We start from the raw sequence: 27,990 nt of genomic DNA on the forward strand, positions 1-27,990 counted from the left end.
TACAGTGTAATTATGCATTTGTTACTAAATAAATGCTATGTAGTGTTTTGGGAAATAATATATCAAAAATTGAAGTGGTCATTTTATTTTTATTTTTCAAGAAGAGCATTGCAAGAGAAATGCGGAAATGTTGAATTAACCAGCTGTATCCATTAGTGCAGTGTTATACATAGTAAGACTTACATACGGAAGCAGGTATACATTTAAACTGATTTGCAAGTGGCTATTTTTGAGATACAGTTCTTTAATATCTGAAACACAATCCAGGGGGATGCGCAGGAGAAATTATGAGCTCATAATCATAAGACAGAACAGCTTGCACTAATACATACCCAAATATCAGGTTTCTGGAATAAAGATCCATCTCATGATCTTGAGATCAGCAATGCCGAGACCCAAATCTCCGGATTAAAACAAGGCCTCTGGGTACTGCCTCATCCCTAAGACTAAAACGAAGCGGTTGGCTTTCTTTCTATACAAACAGATAAACTAATGCTACCAGCTAAGAAGCAGCTTGAATAAAAGCATTCGCCTGACATTTGCATTTACTGGACTGCACTCGGGAGGAGTCTGCACTCAATCCATGCCTCCGATCTTAAATAATAAAGCTACTAACAATTTAGTAGATTTAGTAGACGGATACGTGTCGGAAAACAATACATTTCCTCCTAAAAGATTATGTCAATTGACTGATTCAGACGGATGTTGTGATCGTGTGATATTTTTTACGATGAAGTTCAGACTTTCAGACTCAGAGTACAGCTCAAAAACAATCATTGACTTCCTCGTTGCCTGAAAATATAGGCCTACAAATACAATAGCCTTTATACTTGATACTGCCAACACCCTTACGCTGGTAAATAATAGAGCAGACTAACAACATTAGTCTTACAATGTGTACAAAGTCATGTTTCACGCCTGGATTGCAAGACACACAGACATCCAGTATGGCTTGCATAGCATTAGTGCTGCGAAGAATCTCATGCTTGAGGCAACCTTGGGCAAAGAGATTTTTTTAGTAGGACTGCAGTACACAGATTGTACTTTATATTCTGAAAGCACAGTGCTGTCACATCAGCATCATTTTTCTGCTTCCTGTTACACTGCCGTCAAAAACCTGCTATTATTAGGAAAGATAAATTAGTCTCTGGGCTGTTTTGAAACAACCGATATCTGCAGTCCAAACATGTGAAAACAGAAGAGACACATTCAAATGAGAACGCAAATGGGGGAAAAATTATTAATCAATGGAATCTGAGGTGCTTCTAAGTTGAAAACTAAATGCAATGCAGACTCATCTAAGCAGACTGGACAGTATCAACACCACTATAGTAGGATTAGGAGTGAAGAACTTCCATACTCTTAGAATTCAAATGTATTTGTTGAGTAGAGGACTGCATTATTCAAAACATAAAAAGGTCTCTCTTCTTTGGAATGATACACTTTTTATTAGAAAATCAGTGAAAACGCTCTTGGTTGACAGATGTTCTACAACCATAAAACAGCGACAAGAGGATTGTGTGGAAAGAGCGAGGCCATGCTATGATCTGGAGAAGCACATCACTGATGAGCACAGTAGTCACTTGTTTGATTATATTCTATTTAAGAAAGATCTGTGCAGCACATAATGGCCTCAACAGATATTAAACATTTAATCAAAATTGTGACTCCAGCAGAATAATTCAATTACAGCCCCTGCTGAGTAAACAGAACATTAACAAGAAAAGTAAAGGAAACGGGTTGGAAAACACGGGCTGTCAAAGTACTGGAGTCTACTTAGTGCCGGTTACATAAGGTGAGGTTCTTGATTGAAAATGCCAATCTGTAATGCCTACTTTGCTAAAGTCAGCTGCAGTGATGGATCCCATTGAGATAAAGGCTTGGTGGAATGATTTAGACGTCAATAATTTATATTTGAACAAGGCACATGTTTGCGTCTTCTGCTAAAACAGACATTCTCTTCATCTTCTCCAGATACTGCAGTAATTTGGTTTCTTGCCACAATAAAGGGGATATATATATATTCAAGGTTATGCAAAGGAATGTTAAATTATTGAATCACTTATTAGTACCTCCAGCTTCACACATTGCAATAGGCCAATGTGTGTTGGAGCCAGAGGTTTTTAAAATAAGGCTGTTTTAAAGTTACACAACTAAATTATGTGTCACTGGAATCCTTATAGGTGGATTACTGTGCCACCAGTTAGCAGAGTATTTATCATGGAGACAGGCTGTGCTTTCAAGTGGTTTGGAGTGACATTTAATCACATGCAGGTTCCTAAAACTGACTGACTGTTGCATTCCTGACGTCATCGTTTAATTTTCCACATTAAATGTCAGTTGGAATCAAATAAAGTTTTTGGCCACACCAACACAATGTCTTTTCTGGCATATGTGTGCCTTTACTTCTGCATTTAATACCATGAGCTATCTGTTTAACAATGGCTGCCAGTGAGAGACAGACACTGGACAGTTCTTCACCAGCAGAGTTTCATGTTTTCAGATTTATTTTATCATTACTAAAAACTAAAAGGAGTATTCACAGAATTCAGGAGGACAAAAACAATTTAAATGATCTTTGCTTTTAAGAACTTCAGTATGGTTCTATAGCTATGGCAAAAGTATTTCACTGAGACATCCAGTAAAGAGGCAAAATCCCCTCAGTGTCCTTTCAGGGCAGTTATTTTTATCTTTGGTGAGAGTCCAGACTGACTGGACTTGCCCTCATTTACAAGGATACTGTGCATTTCTGAAGAACAGTTTCTTACAGAGGGTCCCGTCAGGCTGTTGTTCAGATTTAAATACACTAAGTGAGTCGTTGGTGTGAGACGCCACACAGAACAACAGCTTTCCAGCAGGGTATTGAACCTCTTGAATTGGTGACTAAGGCTTGCAGAACACATATTGCAAAGACTAATTGACAATAGCTATTCAAAAAAGTTACCCTGGCAACTCCAAGGGAAAGACTCACATAGCCGGGGCAGATAAAGAACCTGTTTATGAATTAAAACCCATTAATTCACAACCTAATCAAGAGAGGTTGCTTTTCTCAGAAACAATACCAATTTGTTTCCCACACAAGTGAAAAAGAACGCATTCTTTAACCCATATTGTCATAACTGCGACGCCTTCCTATAATAACAAAACCCCATAAAACAGACCTTACAGTGGATGATTCGTGATCGAGTCATAGTTCTGTGACTGAGTTGCCTAACTGCGTGCTAATGTTCAAACATCTCATGGGAAATCTCTAACTAAAATGCGGCTCCATTTTGAAAATAGAAGATAACACAACAGATGTTCTCAAAAGAAAAAACTAAAGTGATTCAGTTTCTCTGTAAATTTCAGATATCCATGTCATTTTTGAGCCATCACATGTCTAAGCCACCAAATCATAATAAACAATTAGACACGCATAGATTATAAGACTTATTATCAAATTGTACATAAAGCAGTAGTTTTGAGGGTAATATAGAGACTAAAATATATGAATGAATAAATAAAACCCAGGACCGATTAAAATATGAATGATGCAGCTGCAATTATAGAAGTGATCCAAAAAACTAAAATATACAAATGACATTTTCTGAATTGATGTTACTCCACTGATCACATGATACCTGGTTTTAGTTTTGTCTGGCCCAAAATATTTAAGTGTGAGAAGATGATGGCAAATCACTATTTGCCATGAAGAGAACAGTTACATCATGCTTAGAGATTTCAGGTGCACCTGATTAGACACACACACACAGTTATACTCTGTGTGTGTTTCACATGCCCCTGTAGCAGTTTAGTGTTTTAAAACATTTCATTCCTCACTGGCAGCTACCCTGCTTTCTCTCCTTATTAGTATTCTGGCAGATCGGAATGAACAGTCCTCCGATACGTATATTGAAAGGAAGACTGTATTAAAGGATCTGACTTTTTTATGTGATCAAACAATCAAATGCAAAATATAAATATATATCATAATTATTAGAGGCTAATCCAGAAGGAAGATTACAGGAGTCAGTGTGTAGGTGCGTGTTTATTATCTGTACCAAGAGAGAGAAGTGTATTTCATATTTAGATTAAACACTGGCCTTTCAGGATGAGCTCCTTGAGATAAAATGCAAATCTTCTGGCTGTGCCCTTGGAAGGAGTCCCGGAGAGGCTTTGCTTCGGGGCTCGGCAGCTCCGCTTTGTGCCGGGGCTTTGAAGCGACACCGAGTCCCCCAGTGCTTGTAAAGACAGTGCCGGCAGCTGCTCCGTGGCCGTGAAACAAGGGCTGATGTGATTGCTACATCACTCTTTCAAAGGTGCAGCCTTTTCTTTAAATGTTAATCACCCAACTAACATTCCTGGCCGTGATTTATGCTCACATGGTCACTCCCCGTTATTGAGGAGATGGATTCGGAGATTCAGAAGTCCGCAATCTGGATTACGCACCTTGTGAAAAAGGTCTGGAGACAGGCATGGCTGAGTGACTTAAAACTGACTATGTAATTGGCTTGAAAAGGATTTTGAACTTTTAGTCCACACAGCTCATAGATAAAGGGAAATATTAGTTTACAGTTACCGCACCCCGGAAATAGGCCAAGAATTGTCACTTGAAATTGTGTGTAATGCAAATTGGGTAAAATTTGTTGTAGTTGTTGTTTTGTCTCAGTTTGATGCATCTTGCTTGTGATGTAACAAACAGTGAACTCGTCCACTGACAGCCGGATTCCCTGAGAAGATTATGTGAACTCTGTAATCTGATTAATATAGCAGCAATGGACCACCAAGGAAAGTGCACTGATTATGTTTTTACAAGCAGCAGTGGGTGTGTGTCCGTCTTTCAAGACCAGAATAACTGGCTTGTGTTTTTGTTTGGAAAGTATTACTTCTATTACTTGATATTTGTATGTAATTTGTGCTCAACAGTGAGTAGATACTTGATGATACTATCACTGCCTACTGACATATTCCGTTACCTAAATGAATAAACAGAGCTATACATGCAATTCCACATTACTTTGTATCAGTTATTGACGGTTATTTTCTCTGTTGAGGTTTCATTCTGCGTATACATTAATATGCTGATGAACAACATTTGATCATAATTATAGTACTGATGCAAAACAGGAGTCTGCTGGTTTCGCCTCCAACAATTATTAGGACATTATTGTTGCCTGGGCCTGTGGGGTGGAGATGATTGCCTCATAATAATTGAAGTGAACTCTGAAACCAGGTTAAATTAAGATTAGAGAGTTACACGAGACGGTTATGACAAATGTGCTTGCGTGTGTAATGAAGGCTGGCAGGCCTGTCGCACCAGTGACATCTCACAGGCATGGGTCTCGCCTCTCTTCAGCTCCTGCAGGTCTTCATTTATAACCAGGAAGGAAGGAAGGAAGGAAGGAAATGCTGTGAAGTTTAATTACTGTATTGAAAATTAGGAAGCAACTGTCACTTCCCCAGAAATGAGCCACTAGTTGTTTAATAAATTAAATTTCCTGTACGGGGCAGACCAGCTGTTCCAGGGTCAGATATTAAATGAGTTTCCACATACAGCATGCTTTACACCACCGAGAAATACACAGGGCAGTGACAAACGCAGAGTCACAAATGCAAACGGGGTCACAAGAGAGAGAAAAAGATATATACCTGGAATTAATGTTAATAGCAACGTCTATGAGTATGATGATGTAGTATAAAGGTTTGAAACAACAATAAAAAGGATTTGGAAGAAATACATTGTCACATTTGCACTACCTCATCAATCTAATTTGTTTGCCACTGTTTACACAAGCGTGTTTGAAAATCTGGTAAAAGGATACAGCTTGTATAGAAAGCAGTGGTCTGCTCTCTCAGATGTTTTACAAATTTGTTCTGATAAATAAATAAATAAATATTGCACATTTGAAACCTAAACTCCAGCACTGTAAGGAATGCATATTGTGTGCTGCTGATATGCTGGTATAGAAGTACTGTCAGCAGACAGCTGTTCTGATTAATTTTCCTTTTAGCTTTTCTCTTACCCGACCCATCAGCTGAACGTGATTTTGCTCTTATTAAATCACACGAGGTTCACTGTGTCTGTGTGTATTGTTTCCTAATTGCTTTGCAGATATACATTATAAATAGTCAGAAAGTGAACATCTTCTCAAATTGATGCTCAGAAAAATGCACCAGTTGTTCTCATTCATAGTGTGTTCTTCACAAAATACAAAATACTTGTACGAACATTCATGTATCATAAATAGTTATTATATGACTGTTTTAAATATACTGCTGAGGTGATATGATGTGGGAGACTTTGAGACAGAAGTTGCCTGTAAATGGAAATTATTATTATTATTATTAGGCCTATTATTTATGTCTTTGTTTGCTGGTAATACATTACATTAAGTGTCCCTGTTTACTGTGTATTTACACTGTAATTACTTGGTAACTGCCAGTGTAATTTACACTGTATTTACACTGTAATTGCACACGTTTACAATGTTTTTACTGTGCTAGGGTAAAACTTTAAATTTTGTGTCCTTAATTACTATTTAATTGGTAACTACCAGAGTATTTATACCTATTTACACAAGTAATAACAAATAAAGTGTAAATACACAGTAATTAGGGACACAATGTAAAGTGTTACCCATTTCTTTACTATCAGACACCTTATCCAGGGTGACTTACAGTTTACACAGAGACATTTTAAAGCATTACAAAAGTGCAGTGAAACAAATACATGTATTGATTTATTAACTGAATACCAATGCACAGAAATAACGAATAAAGGCTGATAATACATTTGCCTACTTATTTTGTATTGCTTGCTGTTGTACATAGAGCAAACTCAGATTATATTTTGTAAATTAATTATGAATCCATGTAAATTATAATAAATTAATGTATAAATTTATCGCTAGGGTGATTTACTATCATGAATGAATGACATAAATGTTTGATACATAATGTATTCAGTTCTGCTGGATACACGTAAAGAGTCACCTGTAACCTGTACATAGCCTATATATATATAGCACTGTAAAGAGTTTGAGCCACTTGATGGACAGATAACATTGTGTTTCAATGAATCCGGAGAGTGAGGTCGGTGGTCTCGCTGCAGAGCTTCCTGGAGTCACAAATGACTCAACCTGACTCAGCAGAAACTCAGCAATGAATGGCAAGGGTGCAGGCTGCTGAAACGTCCCCTCCGAGTCTCTGCAGAGATGTCTGCATGTGGCACAAGGTACACAGCAGTAGGGTTTCAAGGTCCGGGCCAGGGTCTCTGTCCAAGGTCACCCGCTGTGTACCCATGTGACACCTGGAGAGCGTATAAGTGGACGACGTGGGGTCGAGGCATCAACTGTTGTGTTACAGTTTACAATATCGCAAAGTGATTGTGTTTACAGTCTCCAAACTCTATTGCTTCACTTGATATGCATCATATAACTGTAATAAGTAAACCTTATAGACTCTGGTTTTACTGCAGCATACCGCAGTAAAACCACAGCGTAGGAAGGCAGAGTGAAATCATGACAAAGCATGGGCAGGTGTGGTAATCCTCGATGCAAACCATGGAAAACCATGGCAAAGAAAAGGTTGCTATAATGAGGGAAAACAACGCAAATTAGTGGCAAATGTATTGTTGTACCATAAACCTTCATAAATGAAACCCAGAGGTCAACACAATTCAAATCACAATACATGATAAATGGTTCTAGATTTGTGTAACATCAGTATATCACTAGCGTGGGGCACTATCTCCAATATATCGCAGCCCTTCTCTTCTGCTTGGAATATTGTGTGACATTAATACTCATGGACTAAAAGTTGTCTTTCACCATAATTAGCCAAATATTTCGGAAGTCAATGCTGAAGGTTTCAAAATATTATCAATGAATTGCTTTGATTGAAATCCTCCTTTCACCGCAGATTGCCAATGACAGAAGTTTCACTGCACTGTTTTATACACAGCCCATATCGATCCACTGCCTCCCTATGACTTGCATCGATCTATAGCTTCCTTTTCCATGTCACGCCTGCAAAATGTATAATTTTATCTCTCATTTTTAATGTGGTCTTTTTTAATCTCTTGGGATCCATTCTATAGCTTCCTTTGTCCACCTTTGATCCGTTCTGGCAAACGTGTCACATTTTAGTTTTTTTTCTCTGATCCATTCATTTATTTTTCTCTCTCTTCTTGTTATCTCTCCATGCTCCTTTGTGTCATCCTCAGTTTCTGTAACATTTATGTATTTAGTGACCAGGTTTCACAGCCATAAGTGAGCTCTGGTAATATACATTGATCAAATAGTTTTCTCTTGAGGCAAGTGGGTAGATTTCCTTTCAACAGTGCAGTTTTTTTTTAAAGGTATTGCATCCCATTTTCACTCTTCATTTCTTCCATCATATCTCCGTCTGTGCTGATTTGTTGTCCAAGGTTTGACTTCAAGTATCTGTTGATCTCCTTCAATTTTCTTAGATTTAACAAAGCTGTTGAACATGACTTTCACTTTAATATATATATATATATATTAAATTACTTTTATATTATATTACTTCTCTTATTTGGGTCCATGACTTAACCAGTCCAGCTCTCCTGTGAAAATATTTTCTCTTCCTCTTTTGTCATGCCAGGCTGGGACCAGGTCAACACATTGTGAAGGATTTCTAAAAACACCACCAGCAACACATCCTGTACAGTTTACAACAAATAACTCGCTGGTGTAAAAAGTAATCACACAGACAACTGCTCTGACCTCTGTTTGCAGGCAGCAGATTAAATATACAGGACTAAATGGATTTTTCACAACAACACAATTCTCCTCCTGGGTGGGGGGGCTGATAAGTTAAGCAATGTAAATTATAACAGGAGGGAAGAAGCACGATATCAGCTGACAATGATACACAGCAGTCAGCACAAGGTACACAAGACCAGTGGTATTGTTGTATCTCTGCTCATAATAATCAAGTAAATGCTGCAATACAATACTGTGGTGCAGACATTCAATCACCTACACAATGTTTGCTCCTTCAGACATGTTTTCTATAAAAAGAAAACAGAAACTAATTAAGACATAGCCTAAATGCTTGAATGAGCCTTATTTTATCCTCCCTTCACAGAGTGATGGCAGAAAACACGTTCACACAGAGAGCTTAACAAATCGTGCCCTGGAACTTGCATGTCTGACGTCTTTTGAAAAGAGAAAGACAAAACTGTACACACATGATGTTTTTTTTTAAACAGCTTTTTGATGGAGAAAAGAAAAACATAATTCTGCCCATCCACTGACAGTCTGGTGCCTTTTGAGTTTGCAGGGTTTTTAAAACCCATGGGAACTCATTTACTAAATTAATTGTCAAGATTCCAGTATATCCCATGGTTCTTAAAAAAAGATGTCGGAAACGGTGTGGCTATGCATGCATGTATATATTCTGTGAGGAAATTAATAATAATCACATACATGCATCCCCCATATCTGCTCAATGTTGATGGAGGTTATAATTCCAGAAAAAAAAAAATTATCTTAAAGACTAAAGTGTCAAATATTATACATTTAAAATGTAACTAATTCTGATCACTCATTTTGTTTCAGTTTAAAAATATGTAATTGTTGCCAATTCAGTCACAAACACAACTCCATCTCAGCTCCTTCACAGATAACTTAAACTTGAATTCCCTGCCTATCAGTTTTATACATTTCAATGCAACCGAAAAGGGCAGGAGATAAAACACATTGGACTTGTTTCCTAAACCCTGATTAGCACTAAACCATGACTGCCCAAATGTTAATTCATTTAAAGTAGATTGTATCTTTGAGGGGATAATAAAATTACTCCTAACAACCTCATTATAAAATATCTCCACTACTCTGCCAGAATTGAACAGATACATTATTTTCAGAAGGGAAGGGAAGAGAATTGTATTTATTATTTATCTGTTAAGTGATGCCAAAGATAATCTCTATGCCAGATATTCAAACTCCAGGAAGAGGGAGCACACAATTAGACAGAGGTAGAAGCATTTATGCCACTGAAAGAGTTACAGACATTCCCCAAAATAACAGGACATTTTAATGTCTAGGTGTTTCAAATAGTCTCTAAAATGATTTACATGATCACTGCAATTGAGCATTGACCCTTGGCTAGGGTTGCATTTATGCTTAATTACTGTACAATGAGACAACATGATGACAAAAGCATCTGGAAAAAGAATACAAAGTAATTTGGAACAGTTTGTACTTTCACTTACGTATTAATGTACTTGTTTTGCGGTTAACTGTATGATTACATTTCCACGGCCTTAAATACTGATCATAAGTTAACAACTATTACAAAAAATCAGGAAAATACTTTTTTCTCTTTAAATTGATAAAATATAATTTATTTCAGCTTAGAGGCAGCCATAAAAAGTGGTGCTTTCTGATGATCACGGGGACATTTGAAACAGTAGGACAATATTCCTCTCAGAGGGTCAGAGGGGGTTTGTTTCCTCAGCGAGATGGAGAATTTGCACAGATCATGTTTACAATAATAAGGAGAGAATGGAAAATGGCATAGTTGGCAGCTCAATACACACATATTGATTTTAAACTTCAGGGACTGCTATACCTTTAACGGTAAGCGTCAGAGCTCAGCTGTGCAGGCGAGGTAATGAGGTTAATGCATTTCAGTTGTGTTTTAAGGGTGTTCCAGCAATCAGGAGTGGACAAGATTAAAATGGCAGAATCAATCATTTGTATTCACAGGACCGTTTAGTTAAACCTTTTATCAAGCTTGTTAGAACCTCTGATGCCACCAAGAAAGACCAATAGCGCTGCGTCGGATTATAAATTATTATATTACAGGTCTTATCATCTTCTTATAGTAGAAATAATATTGTGGAATTGAGAATCTTTCCTGCTGAGAAATGACTCTGGGTGACAGGATCAGATGGAGCCTTTTATAAAAATAGCTGAATCTCAAATTATTGATGACACTTCTAAAAGTGAGTCCGTGTACAAGAGCAGGCATTCAAACATTACAAGTCAACAAAATGAATGGGAAGATTTGAAATGAAAGAAAAGAGAAAGACTTTGCTGCTAAACATTCTGTTTAGCTTGACAAATAATTTCAATCACCCTGTAGAAAAGGCACTACAGGTTGATTGATGCCCATTTTCAATTGACAGGGTATATTTACCCCATAGATTAGAGGTATTTATTAAAAACACATAACATTGTGAAGAATACAGCAGGTAGAATAGCCAGCACTCACCATTCAACATTGCCAATAAGACACTTAACTTGCTCCCTGTAAAAGCAGTTTCCTTAAATCAAAGTCTTGCTTTAATTCCAGTACTGAAATTAATTATTAGTTTTTGTTTTTTGTTTGTTTGTTGCCAATAAATAGAAAGCAGATATTTCTTAACGCAAAGATCAAACAGATATATAATGCATTTTACACTAAGGAAATTAAGCTAGTCCTTTGTTGTTGTAGCCAGCAAGTGGTCGATAAATAAAGGAAAACTACTTTCTCTTATCACCAGTCTCAAATCACTTTGAAATAAGAAGCAGGAAACGTAGAGCACATTTCAAAGTCACCTCTACAAGTCACCTCAATGCCTACATTGGCGCTCAACACTAATGGCAGAACACCTGAGCACCTGCAATTCCAGGGGTCAATGCACAGGCAATTGTGTCACTTAAGAGAGATAATGAATGCTTTCGATAATACGCAACGGCTTCATTCCCCAAACACAACATTAAAATCATCGCAGTGACGACAAAATATGTCATGCATAAATGGAGATTTATCCAAGGGACCATTTATCTAGAGCACGCGTGTGCCCGTGTTTACACAGTTCCAGGTTCAGCTTTGATTGATATAATACAGTGGCAGACACAGGGGATTGTGCACTACACTTCTGCTACGGTAGAGATGGACATTAATTACACATGTACACACAAATGCACACATCAATGTATGTATAAGAGAACAACATCTGAAAATGAAAACTATTCAGTCTATTGGATAGGGTTTCATTAGGACCTGCTGAAGTCCTAGAACATATAATTTATATCAATCTGAACTGAAGCACAGTGGGTAAAAACTGTAGGGTGAAGTTGTTCCCTGCAGACCAACCTGCCAGTGTGTGTGTTAGTCACATTTACCTCAAGCCTAAAAATGGCCACTACAATTTGTTCAAAATGAAAATACATGAGTGAACTCGACAAACTTCTGCATCTCATTTTGTAGAAGATTCTTCACTGGAATGGTTCCCCTGAGATGCTACAGTAGTTAGGGATGGAGGAATTCAGTCATGTCTGAACATGGACTTTAGAGTCCACATTTCTTGACATCATAAACGTCCACAGGAAGAAAAAAAAAAAGAAAGCAAGCCTGTATAATTTCCTAAAGTACGTGAACGATAGACCATCCATCAACACCCCTGCAGCACCGAGGAATAATTGGCTGACGGATGGTTCTAAGGAAAGTGTCTTAAATGAGTCCACAGCACCATTTTCACTCGCCCATTAAGACCCATGTAACCCTTTAAACATTTCTAGGAATACTTGATCCAGTGGTCCAGAATTCACTAGAAAAACTACAGATGTTTTGGCATCACTACTGCACCGGCCAGATGGATAGGAGCGAATTCATGTGTTTATCGAAATACCTGCATCACTAATTAATTAAAGATGCCCCCGAGTTTCCTCGAGCCGATAAGAGTCTGAGGTAAGGCGCAACAGCAGCGGTCGGGCTGCGCTGGCTGAATTCTGAGCAGCTGTTTCCAGGCTTTCCCCCTGCCTGGCTCGGCCCTCAGGGACCAGTTCAGATAAAAAGTGCTTCAATTAGTGTAAGAGATATTGATTGCCACGTTTTTCATTTGCCCATTGTAAAGCAGGACGCGTAACACAAAAGAAGCTCCAGCCAAGACGGATTAAGGACTAGGAACGCCATCAAAATACCTTCATACCGATGAGCGCCGGTAATTAATATCCAGTGATGTAGATTTCCATTTGATTTTTGTGTGCCGTGCCGATAGTGGTCCCACTTTATTTTCCTTTTTTCCCCGGATTAAAATAAATGATCCCTTAAGAGAGAACCAAACACCTAGGGATCTCCCGATTTAGAAATGAACATGTCTTTATGAGGCATGGCTATCACGCAAGGAGTCTGGCATCCACTAATACTGTATTGATAGGTCACCAATTTATTCACCATTAAGGCAACTCACTGTCCTCTGTATTGTCTGAAATACCTTTTTTAAATTCTTAAAATGTATAACCATTATTATTTGCAAATAAATTATTTTAATTGTGCCCATAGCACTGGCTAATTATGTGTATTGCTCCCTCTCCCTCACAGCTCCACTGTGTGACAAGGGGACCGCACACACACAACCTCCTTCCCCATAGTGAACACTGCCCTGCTGTGTTCCTCATTACTCACGCCGAGACTCCCTCTTGACCTGATGGGTTTCCTTCCCCGTCTCCCTCGTGTTCTTGAAGCCTGTCATCCTCTGTCGGGTGTTTGCACATCATCAAGCCGTCTGCGCATCGCTGATCGTTGGGAAATCCTGATGATTGCTATTAATTAAAGTGGGATTCCTGCGACTCAGTGTTTCTGAAAGGTGTGCGTCTGCTCCGTTTGATGTCTCCGCGTCGGAAATGAAGGCCCCCTCAACAAGAGGAGCATTACTGTCTGCGTACAGCTTTGCGCTCTACATTTTGACAGACCGCCACATCTCTACAAAAGTCTATGTGTGTGTGTAGAAGTTCACGTTCTTGTCTACAACACAATATGTTTGTTTGGGGGGGTTATCTCGTAACAGGTTCATATGTTGTTGTAATGACTTTGATACAGCCAGGAGGATTTAATGGAGCTGACCTTCATCATCTGCATAATGAACACCGTGGGGAAGCATTTCCTTCAAAAACCTCAAAAGGAAGTCCACAAACAAACAAATGAACAACGTATTGATGCTAACCGTGTCAGTCATATCCCATATGAATGCTATCATGTACTGGTAGAACAATATGATGATCCCCGCGCAGAGACTGAGGATGATTATGTGTTTGGCTTGTGTCACTGAGGACACTTGAAATCAATGCCATGCACTGTTTTAAGTATTACTGAAACACATACATAAACGCACACACATTGTCCATAAGGAAAGTGTCATATGAGATGTTTCCTATTAACCCGAGAAGAGAGGATATTGGAAGTTGAGTTGAGGAACTCTCTTCCTGGGAGGATAGATTCCAATTATAGATCTTCACAGCATTCCTTCTAATCGGAGCGGCTCTGATCAAAAACTCCCGCGTACGCCTGCGCCGCTCCTGAAAGATGTTAAATAAATAGTTATACAATTTTATGTAAATGAGGATGGCTCCCAGTGCCTGTTTTTGATGTAATGTGGAAACTATGAACATTATTTCCTCCCCCTTACAGACAGACGAAGAGGTGGGGGTGCTTTCTAAAGCACACACACACATAAATAAAATACAGAAATGGAAAGATTTAATCAAGTCCAACATTTATTTTAAAGATTTCAGTTTGGTTTGCCCATTTAAAAAGGCACACATTTTAATCTGTGAAGATTTACTGATTATACACTGCAATTATATGGGAAATTTAGTAGGATATGGGGGAAAAGCTATTATTTCTGAAAATATGAATACATACATTTATAATTTCACTGTGGGGGTGAATGTGTGGTTGTAAGCACATGCATCAGTTTAATTAAACATTGTTTGTGTGGATGGTACTCTGTCAGTTGCATTTAGCCCATTAGAGGCAAGTTAAAAAGCTTTGAGTGTGCACAGGTCAATATATACATGTTGAAAAAACAATCTATTACCTTTGAATTGTATATTTTCAAAGGGTTTACAAAGATAATATGTTGCAATTAATCACTGGCAGAGGCCAGTCTCTACCAGGTTATTGAAACTCTTAGAAAGAATTCAGAAATGCCATTTATTCACCTTAATCTAAAGTCATTACACCATCTTAATGTGCGGTCAGTGAAATAAAAAGCGAGGAATGTCTTGATTGCATGATAGTCACACGGGATTTGACTGTGGACTCGATGTGAATGACTTTCAGAGCTGGAAAGCTTGAAAGCAAAACTGATGCTGATATGAGCTGGAGGAACAAAAGCTCGGATTGACTTCTTTGTCGAGGCAAATATTCTGAAACAGATGCTCATTGCGAGTGCCTGAGAGTGTCCTTATTTTCGGTTTAATAGGATCCTCTTGTTATCCAGCCTTGTCTTATTACCAGGCAGTGTTAAAGTGTGTCCTCGCCATGTGTGGCTTTAACCACTCTATCACACTTCCTCCAGAGCAGACCGTCCCGTTTGACATGTGGAAACACTCGCGGTCATTATCTTCCTTGAGCATGGATCCAACAAGCAATTAGTTCCAAGCCAGATAGGATCTAATGAGGCTGAAATGTGAAAGATACTTCTCCTTTGTGATGATTCGGTTCTTTTATCTCACCAGCACTGATAGAGTGTAAATTGAAACATCCATAGGTGACCCGAACACCTTCCTCGCCAGTCAATCTCGTTTCAAGATGATTGCCGATATACCACACCTGTAACTAATGAAACACAACACTTACTATATATATGTACTGTACTGTGCTGTAAAGCAGGATCAAATCCCGTAGGAGTTCTTCCCAGATTTGTGATTATTCAATTTTTTATGTATTTCTTCTATGACAATGGTTTTATCATTTGTAAAGGAAATTATTGGGCTAAAACTGCCAAGGAGGGTTAGGATAAAATACTTTCCAAATGTAATAAAATGTGTATAAGTTCACTATAATTATATACAGATGGGTGACAAAGGAAAAATCTGAATAAATGAGTGGAGGACCATAACGAATGCAGATGCCTCCAAGCAGGTGTACTGCATGATACAATTTAGCAATTAACATCATATCATGCTCTGTGGCGTGTATACGAATGCTGAGCAGGCCCAGCTGACCTCAATTTTGGATCAAGAAAGCAAGAGGAAAGGATCTAAGTGACTGTGAAAGAGGGGTCATTATTGGGGCATGAATGGCATGAGCTTAAGGGGCATGTTATGCTGTGGGGGGGCATTTTCCTGGGCAGTATCCAGTTTGGGGGCTTGGAGGTGGCATTGCTGCTGTTTGCAGATGATGTTGTGCTTCTTGCCCCATCCGACTGTGATCTCTGACACGCACTCGAGTGGTTCGCTGTGTGAAGCGGTTGGGATGAGAATCAGCACCTCCAAGTCTGAGGCCATGGTTCTCTCTCAGAAAAGAGTGGATTGCTCGCTCCAGGTTAGGGGGGAGCGGCTGCCCTTAGTGGAGGAGTTTAAGTACCGGTGTAGAAAATGGATGGATCTTTTGGAAGAATGGTGTCCCAGTGAGACAGAATGCCCTGCTGCTGTTTCTATACCTGACAGTAGCTCTGCTCTCACTGCAGTCCTGGTTTATCTGCGGACCCCAGTAACCCAGGCAGCTCACAATGAGAGACTCATGTTAGTAGTTTGGAAGAAGTCAGTTCTGGCATTTTGTTGGTTTGTTTTCGAGTTCCACCTCACCCAACTCCTTCTGGAATTCCAGTGCAAACTGTTATTCAATTAACTTTGTGGGAAATAGCCACAGGCACTGCCAAATAAGGCCTAATAATATGGTGCTGATGCTCTGTGCCTATAAAGGTCCCTCCAGTAGAGTTCAGACTCTTAGAATCTGTGCCAAGAGTGTTGAAGCTGTTCTGGTGGCTCGTGGTGCCCAACACCTTACTGAGACACTTTGTTGTTTTTTCCTTTGATGTGTCACCCATCTGTATATATAATCTGTGATTTCCTATTGAGTTAATGATGAATGCACATTCCACATTTATCCTATATAATCATTTAAAGTGATGGCCAAAATGTAATTTAATAAACTTTATGTCAGTAGTTTTATCATCTACAACAGATTAATTCCACACATCCCAAATCCTCTGGATAGCCCCAGCATTCAACCATCGGCAGTGAATTCTGACAGATCATTTCCTTGCCACGTTTCTGTTTTCCTGTTGCTCTGCTCAGTCTCAGTATGTCAAGTGTGATTGTGAACAGCCTAATCAGGCCCCTCAGTACACAGAGTCATACAAGGGGCAAGAGGGCAGATAGGTTCAAACAAATTGACCACTGCACAGAAATCAAACAACTCCGCAGTGTCAAAGCACTGGCCCTCTCCCTCGATCAGGTCAGAGGCCTACCTGCGTGCACACTGACAGGGCTGATGGATGAGAGATTAAAATAGTCAGCGCTTGTGGAAGTGCTGTTTTCTCTGCTCATTATATTCACTCCGGTATTTAATGCAGCTCAAATGCACACAGAGGCAGAATACTCCAGCTTTTTTTAATTGTATTTTCTCCCACAGTTCTTGAGCAGGAGCAGTGATTTTGCATTTTGTGATCATGCATACAACACATGCCACCTTGATTTGAAGTCTGTTGTCTACAATCATCTTTCTGTGTCTCCAGAGCTTTGCCCAAGTGGCCATTCACTGATTAAGGCTTCCTCAGTTACAGTCACCTTGGGCATTTATTTAACGGTGAGACACGCATCGTCTCCATTTAGATTTTACACGCTCTAATTGTATTGGGGATGGATATGGCTCATAGGGGAGCAAACTGTCCATGCTGTAATGTCATGTAAAATGCATCCCTTCTGATTTTAAATAAGCGTGTGAGCCATACGTTCAGTTTATTAACATCTTCCATTATTGGTATATGGACAAGGAACTCAATAGCATTCAATAACTAGTGGATGAAATACGATATATAATTTGCATTGGGCAAAACCAACACCGTCACAGCCACAGACCAGAGGACACATCCTACCACACATACGACACTGCTGTACACACATGATCACACACATGGCTAAAGGCGTAGAATAATAAGAATTGTACATATAAAATAAAATACTCTCTATGAATATATTCTCTAAACTGTTTTCACGCCCATGGTATCTTCCTGTCATGGAAATTGCTGTACCTGGTGGCTTGGCGTGACCCATGCCTGAGAAAACCATGAGATTGTACACGAACATAATTAACAAATCTGAAATCGAAGCTGCAGAGCTCAAGATGTGTTTAAGGAAGTGGTGAGAATGGGATTCCTTGTCATTCCAGTCCATTTTCATGGGAGTGGGCCCGCTTTAGTGGCGTATGTGTAAGTCCTTCATTAGTATGCCAGGCAGGCTGGGTTTTGTCACTTTGGTTCATTAGATGCCTGGCTTCACTAAAGTAAGCCTGAAGATGAGGCAGAGGCTTTGAAAGTGCCACTTAACATCTGCACACATGGAGAGAGACTCTCGCATGGAAAAAAGTAACAAAATGCTCCCCCACCTCCCCCTGATCCCTTCTCGAGTCGCTTTCCCTTTGAACGACTGCTACAGCAGGGAGGATCAACAGTCACAGGAAAATAGCCGTGGCAGCGCTCTCTTCCAGGTGTGGTTTGAAGCAAATCTCCTTACAGCCCCTAATGGGTTGTAGGGCATCAATATGGGAAAACCGAATGCAAAATGCATCAATTTATCTTTTCATTTCCAGGGTGAGGGTATATTGAAATAAAGGGAATACTATTGTTGTTCTCTTAATAAAATAAACCTGTAAAACATGCACATGTCCTGGTAGTTTGGTAAATAAACAGCAGGTTTTAAAATTAAACAAATATATAAGAAGCTTGTGAAAAGGTCATGCAGACCGGACTGTAGCTCAAGGTCGTGGTTTGTAGGGGGAGACTGTTTTTGTGCTTCTAGTGCTTTCAATCTCTGCAGAAAAGGAAAGCATACACTGTAAAACAAACACTACACATCATGTATGTTTAAACATTGTACACCATGTATTAATGAGTGTAATATGCCTGGCAACAGCTTTGTGTTCATCCCCCCTAAATGAGAAACATAAGAACACTGAACACAGACGAGATTCTTTCATTTTGGTTAAACATTAACCCGTCTTCTGTTTGTTAACATCATTACACTACAGTGCATCAATTCAGATATTTCACAGTTCACTGGCAAATGGAATTCTGTGCCGAGTTTACATTAAGTCTATAGGTTCTCCCATAGTGACTTTATCCTGAGACAAACTGATTACATTACAAGCTATTCAGTCCACTAGCTGTGCACGACCCCCGTCCACCCACACACACACACGAATGGTACAGCCTAGGAAAAGGGAACACTACGGCCTGCAGTGCAATCTAGGATCCGTTTTGAAGTACAAGCGCAGACACTTTTTCTCTTACTATTGTCGGCCTTTGTTATAGTTTTATGGGTATTGTCAACTGAGCGAAAGTGCAGGGAATTGACACGCAGCCTGCGTCTGACACCGGCTGGATTCGGTGTGCCGGCAGGGAGTGGTGTTAATTCCAGCAGGGATTCGATGGCAGCGGTGAGAGGCCTGCATGGGCAGAGCAGCACTGAGCACCGTGGTGGAGCGACAGCATTAGGGAAAGCCAGTGGGAGGTGAATATTAAAGTTACTTTAGCAAATATGCCCCCACAGGCATAATGCAGTTAGTTGCTGCAGCCACAGTGAACCTAATAATAATAATAATAATAATAATAATAATAATAATAATATCATTATAAACATGTGGAGGGCATTTTAGAGCATTTTTCAGCACCAACACTGAATATTGAAACCATGGTTGGGCAAGGAGTTCTGAAAGGCAAATATTTCCAGATTTTATTTATTTTGTATATGTTACTGATCATCCTTATTCAGGTTATAAAGACACATATCAGCTTGTGTCTGGATGGCTCCTTTATTTTTATGGGAACGGTGAGTTTTATCCCTGCTGTTTGACCCCCTGCAATCTTAAACAAAAAGCCAGGCTTTCATATCATGGTCTCAGCCAGTGCTAATGGGAGTCTCAGGCAGTTTAGCGGAGGTAAAGTTTTGCAGGTTGTGGATTGTCAAGGTGACTCTGAACAAATTATATTTTTTTATTATTTGAATTAGGTGTCCATTCTGCAGCTTTCAATAACCTTATCAATTTTTTGCAATTTCAATTCTTTATAAATGGACAAAAATGATGGGACTCTCAACCTAGTATTTTGTTGCACAACCTTTAGAGGCAATCATTGCAATCAAACATTTTCTGTAGCTCTCAATGAGACCTCTGCACCTGTTATTATTATTATTTTTATTTCTTGGCAGACACCCTTATCCAAGTGCCATACAAAGTGTTAACAGGTAGTTTGGCCCACTCTTCCTGAGCACCGGGTGCCTTCTTCAGACTGCAAGGTTCAGCTCTTTCCATAGATGTTCGATAGGATTCAGATCAGGACTCATAGAAGGCCACTTCAGAACAGTCCAGTGTTTTGTTCTTATCCATTCTTGGGTGCTTTTAGCTGTGTGTTTTGGGTCATTATCCTGTTGGAGGACCCATGAACACTGACACTGGGCAGTATGTTTCACTCCAGAATGCATTGATAGTCCTGAGATTTCACTGTGCCCTGCACAGATTCAAGGCACCTGTGTCAGGCGCCGCAAAGCAGCACAAAACACAACCGAGCCTCCTCCATGTTTCACTGTAGGCATGGTGTTCTTTTCTTTGAAAGCTTAATTTTTTCATCTCTGAACATAGAGCTGATGTGAGCCAAAAAGCTCCAGTTCTGACTCATCTGTCCAAAGGACATTCTCCCAGAAGGATTGTGGCTTGTCAATATGCATTTTTGCAAATTCCAGTCTGACTTTATGTTTTTCTTTCAAAAGTGGAGTACCCCTGGGTCTTCTTCCATGGAGGCCACTTCCACTCAAAAAGCGACGGATGGTGCAATCAGAAACTGACGTACCTTCATCTTGGAGTTCAGCCTGTATCTCTTTGGTAGTTATCCTTGGTTCTTTTTCTACCATTCACACTGTCCTTCTGTTCAATCTAGGGTCGATGTTCCTCTTGCGGCCGCGCCCAGGGAGGTTGGCTGCAGTTCCATGGACCTTGAAATTCTTAATAATATTTGCAACTGTTGTCACAGGAACATCAAGCTGCTTGGAGATGGTCTTATAGCCTTTACCTTTATCATGCTCATCTATTATTTTCTTCCTGATTTCCTCAGACAACTCTCTTCTTTGCTTTCTCTGGTCCATGTTCAGTGTGGTGCACACAATGATACCAAATGGCACAGTGACTACTTTCTTCCATTTGAATAGGCTGAATGACTGATTACAAGATTGGAGACATGTGTGATACTAATTAAAGAAACTAACTCACGTGGAATATCACTATAATTCAATTATTTATTATCTTTTCTAAGGGGTACCAACAAATGTGTCCAGGCCATTGTAGAATATCTTTGTAGAATGAGCAATAATTAATCTCTTTTCACAGCTTCTTTGCTTTATTCTATGACATACCAAAGGCATGCAAGTATACATGATGCAATAGCTTTTAATTTCATCACTTTTCAGGAGGAATGAAACATTATTTCAATGAGCTGTAAGGGTACCAACAAATTTGAGCATGTCTGTATATATACACATACACAGACCACACTTCCTTGAACCGAGGGAGAAAATTGTAGTTCTAATAAGTGCTGCTTAGTTTTTGCTAAGATAAAATAAATGATGCGCTACACAACGCAGCGAGGGAGGGAGGCAGGGAGAGAGACGGGAGTCCGTGTGGGTTTACTTTCTACAGCAGGAGGATTACTGTGTTCTGCAGAAGAGCAGCGGCAGCAGCGTGTAATGTGAGGAATGGTTGTGTTTGTCAGCCCTGGGTTTTTGGTTAATGGTTGGTTGAAGTCGCAACAGGAATCATAATGCAGAGGAATAGCTCTGCAAGGCGTGCTGGAGAAATGGAGATGGGGGGGGTGCATTTGAGGCTCGAGTAGCTGGGACTGGAAATGGATTTTCACCCTCCCACTGCTATTATAATTTGAAGATTTCTTCATGCCAGAATTTAGGTTTTGTTTTGGTCGTGCCCTCCAGAGCCACGCGTGCGGAGAGCGTGAGCATCGAGGGTGAACAGTAAACACTGATCGAGCAGTTTGTTCGCCTGTGGTGCGTTCGAAGGTCAAGCAATGAGAAAGGATCTCAAGACACAGGAGCCCGGACACACGAGTGCGGACTCAGGGGCACAGACACACTCCTATATGCCAACACAAAACATCACAACAGAGTGCCCTTTGCGATGCATAAGCTATGTACGTGTAAGCTGTGAATGTGTATGTCATGGGAGGAGGGGGAGGTTGTATTATGTAGGCAGAAGCGAAAGATCAGGGCACAGAGATCGTGAAATTAAATCTTGTTCTTATTATTGTGGAGTCCTGGGGGAAGAAATGCAACACAAAACCAATATATATATATATTGGCTCCATAACAATGAAAGCCTTATTTCCACAAGAACCCTATTTAGTCTTTGGGTTTTCAGCTTCCTTAGATACCGTACGTGGAAGTCAGAAACAGTCTGAGATACTGTGAATATTTTGTAACATTAGTAAATGCAGGGCTTTATTTTTTATTTGATGGCTCCAACAGAAAGCACAGAACGGTTTGCAATTTACTGGTTCTAAAATATTTTTGCGGTTGTGTGTGTGCAAAATATAAAAGGTGCCATGGGGCCTACATGGCTTCGATACTGAAAACCCTGCCCTTCCCGAAAGTAACCAATATGTCATCCAATTACACTGTTTTACTGTGTCTCCAGCATCCCCCATTGTGAAAACTGTTAGAGATAATAAATTAATTGGGAACTGAAACTGACAAAGAATCTCCACTTCCATAACCATGGTTAACTACAGCACTTAAACCAATTCTTGGCTTGTTATCTTGAAAACAAAGCTCCTGTTGGAAGAATCAGTTTGGGAACCATTGTAGTCATGTGTATTTTTAGTCCCCCTCCTTTTTTCCTCTTTCCTTTTATAACATTTTCCACTGTCCAGAGGCCACCTCAAAAGCAATGTCTGGAAGAACATGGATTTAAATTTTATTGTCTCGTGTTCATACACAAAAGCAAACGAAATGTCAACAGATATGCATTGTTTACTGCTAGATTTTTCATCTCTAATTATAAAATGCCAAACATCATCTTCTTTATCTGCAGCGGGAAAGCTACAATGCTCATGCATCACAGCACTGCCAACCTACGAGCTATATTGCTCCGAGGCACTCCAACTGAGACAAAACAAATGCTGTGAATGCTCATAAGGTAACTTGTGCCGTTTCATAATCAAACATCAAAAACACAATTTAAAAATACAATATAATAAAACTGTTTTCTAAAAATTGTTGTTTTGTTTCTCTGTGATCTAAATCTCTTGCCCCTTCATTTTTATTGTTTAGTACCATCCTCTGTCAAGTAACTGAAAAAATTTGACTATTTTTTACTTTAAAGATGTTAAGAGGTCAGCAAATTACTTCAATGGCAAACACACATTTTCCTGAAGTTCTCTCAGATATTAGTGTGATAATTACAGTTCAAAAGATGCCTGTTTAGCTTTCAGACTGATAACAGAGAAGGTCTACAGTATTTCTGGGAGACTGAAATGTTTTTGCCTGTTATGCACTTTTAGATTGGATGGGGTCAGAGAATTATACAGTGTGTCTCAAATTAATTCTATTACTTAGCCACTCACATACCAAATTAAAATGTAAATGACTCTGAGAAACTGCGATAAAGTGGCAAGTTCATCCCACTAACCTTTCTTAACCTGCACAGCTTCTGTACAAATCACCAGATAAAACAGGACTAAATAATTATTTTCATTTTACATACAAGCTAACTAAATTTTTGTTAAAAACAGTCGGTTCTCAGAGGCACTGTTTCATCATTCTTCACACAGGCGTTACTTTTCACAAGTCAAGGGATTGGCAGCAAACCTCTCAAGTGGGTATCTCAAGTGGATCCTGTCTCTCCTCTCGATTCAACATGCGATTGCAGATTATTTCCAATCACAGGATTTTAGTGTATACGAGTTTATATTGCTTGAGGCATGTTAATGCTTCTGTCAGTCTAGGGGGGGGGGGGGTCTTGATGGATTTAGTAACATCGGGAAAAAAAATGCAAAAGATGACTGTTTTGCATAAATTGTCAGTTTGCTCTGCATGGCCATTTTATTATTCTTGTCGCTAAAACGTTGCATTTATTTAGTTTCACTAGATAAATCCCCAATGATATGAATAGAAAGGTGCCTTTGCACAGTATTACACGCAGGGCACTCTCGTACATTATTGAAAAATATTCATCTAGTTATACTGGGAGATGTGATTTAACGCTACTCGAGTTCACACTGGAGGAGAAATTGCCAATGAACTCAAACTTAAAGAGTGTTCCGCATGATGCGCTATGCTGTCATAGAAAATACAAATAAATAAAACTAAAAAAATAAATGCACGAATAAAGAACTGATTTAGACAATCGTTTTGCAAAACCCCGCCTTCTGAATATGAATCTATAGATGTAAACTTGAAATTCTGGGCGGATTCTTGCTTCTGGAGATCTTTCACAAGGTCAGCAAGTAATTTTAATGCAGATGCTGGCTAGGGAAGACAAAACCTTTTTAGTTCATGGAGATTTTCTACTAACCTTTCATACATTCATACATCAATATTGCTCCTAAACTGTTTGAAAACTTCTATAGACACGAGGTTACAGTGTCACTGAAAATGTAATGACCACAAAAAGAAAATACTGCTATACACTTTGCAGTAAGAATCTTCTGACAGGAGACAGCGCACACACATATGTGGGATGGGTTTAGAAATATGTCAGAAAGGCTTCAGGAAACAGAAAATGACTAAACACAAGTGGGAGACATGCATGGCATTTTCAAAGAAAGCAATGGTCGGTTTATATGATATGGCTCTCCCCATGAAATCTGCTTATGCCAAGATATGGATCAGAAAGATTTTTTGGGAGGTTGAGAGAGCAGATGAGTAAATGGTGGCAAGAGTGAGGAAAATGTAACTGCTCGGCTAAGACAAAAGAAGTACAGCCGGCGACTATAAACTCAGATGTAGCTGGACTCGACTGCCAAGAAAACGAGGACACTTGACCAGCGAGAGAGAGACAAGATATAAGGAGGCAAACTACACAGATCACAATGTTAAGATGCTGTTTCAGACACTCACATCTGAGATTACTGTTCTGAAATGCAAAAGAGCGAGAAGTTTGCATGGTCTCTTGGCTCAGTTATTTATACATCGAGTGGTACAAGATGAAGGACAATTGGTCAAGTTCCTGGTGCTTTAAAAACTATGTCTTTCTAAACCAGAAGAAAACAGAAAACAGGAAATACAGAAAAAATCTTGTATTATTTGTATCATTAAAATTTATCTTGGCGTATACATAATACAGGCGACTGAAACCCCCCCTGCCTGCCTGCCTCCCCCACAGTCCGTCTGTGAAAATGTTGTCGTGGTTTATATGTGTACAATCGGCAGATTTTGTTGTGGTCTACTGTCTTTGCTGCCAGAGCTAAGAATACATTGGGAAGGGAGGCCCGCTGGCCAGGCCGGCGCGGAAGCGAGCTGGAATGGAAAGTGCTCCTCCTCTGGTGACTCCAGAAACAGCCCCAGACCCTCGTCAGCCCAGCTTCCTCCCCCTACACTCGGGAGCCCTGCTCACAGTCCCAAGCATCACACCAAAGCTTTAAAGGCCTGCATTTCATTAAACAAATATCACTATTTACTCTATATACTAATTAGTAACACATTTGGGTTGTCTGATTGTGGAATTGAGTTCTGAAAGTCATTGATTCACTTTTGTTTGTATTATTCCCCACTTCCCACAATCCTTCGCCCTACACAATACCCGTGTCCCACCCCACTGCTCATCCCAACAGACTTCGAGTCCAGCCTCCACTCGAATCCGCCGCCACCCCCTTTCTGTGTTAAAACTGGAGTGTCTGCCATGGATTTTACTGATTGATTGAACAAATGACGCATCTGCTCTGAGTGCAGTATATAGGGCACCCTCTTCTTTACAGTGATCAAGCACAGCCCTGCTTTCTAATTTTGGGTGCCCTGACACATTTAATCTAATAGGAGGAGCCTCGGAAACAACGCCCAGTGTTCTGTTCAGACACAATTTCATTAGAGGTCTCCATGCCCTAATTATACCACCTACATGAATGATCCACAAATCGACCCTCTACAACTGCAAACCGATCTGAAGTTATAGAGAGGATGTTGAGCTATCAGTCAGTTTTGTATGTTTCTTTTATTTAAAACAGCCTGGGTGCAAATCATCAAGGTGTTACCTGTGGAGTGATGTTACATTGTGTGTTGATGAAGCACGTTGCAAGCTAAAATAATAAAGGGCAAAACAGAGAAACCTTTCAGATTTGTCTTTCAAAGTGATTTCAAGGTGACCTCCTCATTAAGGAACCAGAGATCTTTTTACACCAGAGAAATCTATAATAAGATATCACGTACTTCCGCCATATCTGAAGCACCCGTAAGTCAAACACATGATCACTGAATCAAAGCTCTGACCATTTGCTTGCGGTCTCAGCACTTGAACTCAGAAAAGTCCTTCTGATCTTCATGGGAAAAGCAGGCATGAATTTGGTGTTTCAAAAATGAGGACCCTTGGTGTCTACCAGTACAATAATAAGACCACCTTAAAGGTGTAGAATACATGTACAGTGAGGGAAAAAAGTATTTGATCCCCTGCTGATTTTGTACATTTGCCCACTGACAAAGAAATTATCAGTCAATAATTTTAATGGTAGGTGTATTTTAACAGTGAGAGACAGAATAACAACAAAAAAATCCAGAAAAACGCATTTCAAAAAAGTTATAAATTGATTTGCATGTTAATGAGGGAAATAAGTATTTGATCCCCTATCAATCAGCAAAATTTCTGGCTCCCAGGTGTCTTTTATACAGGTAACGAGCTGAGATTAGGAGCACTCTCTCAAAGAGGGTGCTCCTAATCTCAGCTCGTTACCTGTATAAAAGACACCTGTCCACAGAAGGAATCAATCAATCAGATTCCAAACTTTCCACCATGGCCAAGACCAAAGAGCTGTCCAAGGATGTCAGGGACAAGATTGTAGACCTACACAAGGCTGGAATGGGCTACAAGACCATCGCCAAGCAGCTTGGTGAGAAGGTGACAACAGTTGGTGCGATTATTCGCAAATGGAAGAAACACAAAATAACTGTCAGTCTCCCTTGGTCTGGGGCTCCATGCAAGATCTCACCTCGTGGAGTTTCAATGATCATGAGAACGGTGAGGAATCAGCCCAGAACTACACGGGAGGATCTTGTTAATGATCTCAAGGCAGCTGGGACCATAGTCACCAAGAAAACAATTGGTAACACACTACGCCGTGAAGGACTGAAATCCTGCAGCGCCCGCAAGGTCCCCCTGCTCAAGAAAGCACATGTACAGGCCCGTCTGAAGTTTGCCAATGAACATCTGAATGATTCAGAGGAGAACTGGGTGAAAGTGTTGTGGTCAGATGAGACCAAAATTGAGCTCTTTGGCATCAACTCAACTCGCCATGTTTGGAAGAGGAGGAATGACCCCAAGAACACCATCCCCACCATCAAACATGGAGGTGGAAACATTATGCTTTGGGGGTGTTTTTCTGTTAAGGGGACAGGACAACTGCACCCCATCAAAGGGACGATGGACGGGGCCATGTACCGTCAAATCTTGGGTGAGAACCTCCTTCCCTCAGCCAGGGCATTGAAAATGGGTTGTGGATGGGTATTCCAGCATGACAATGACCCAAAACACACAGCCAAGGCAACAAAGGAGTGGCTCAAGAAGAAGCACATTAAGGTCCTGGAGTGGCCTAGCCAGTCTCCAGACCTTAATCCCATAGAAAATCTGTGGAGGGAGCTGAAGGTTCGAGTTTCCAAACATCAGCCTCGAAACCTTAATGACTTGGAGAGGATCTGCAAAGAGGAGTGGGACAAAATCCCTCCTGAGATGTATGCAAACCTGGTGGCCAACTACAAGAAACGTCTGAACTCTGTGATTGCCAACAAGGGTTTTGCCACCAAGTACTAAGTCGAAGGGGTCAAATACTTATTTCCCTCATTAACA

The sequence above is a fragment of the Amia ocellicauda genome, chromosome 10 (assembly GCF_036373705.1).
Source record: "Amia ocellicauda isolate fAmiCal2 chromosome 10, fAmiCal2.hap1, whole genome shotgun sequence".
Lineage (NCBI taxonomy): Eukaryota > Metazoa > Chordata > Actinopteri > Amiiformes > Amiidae > Amia > Amia ocellicauda.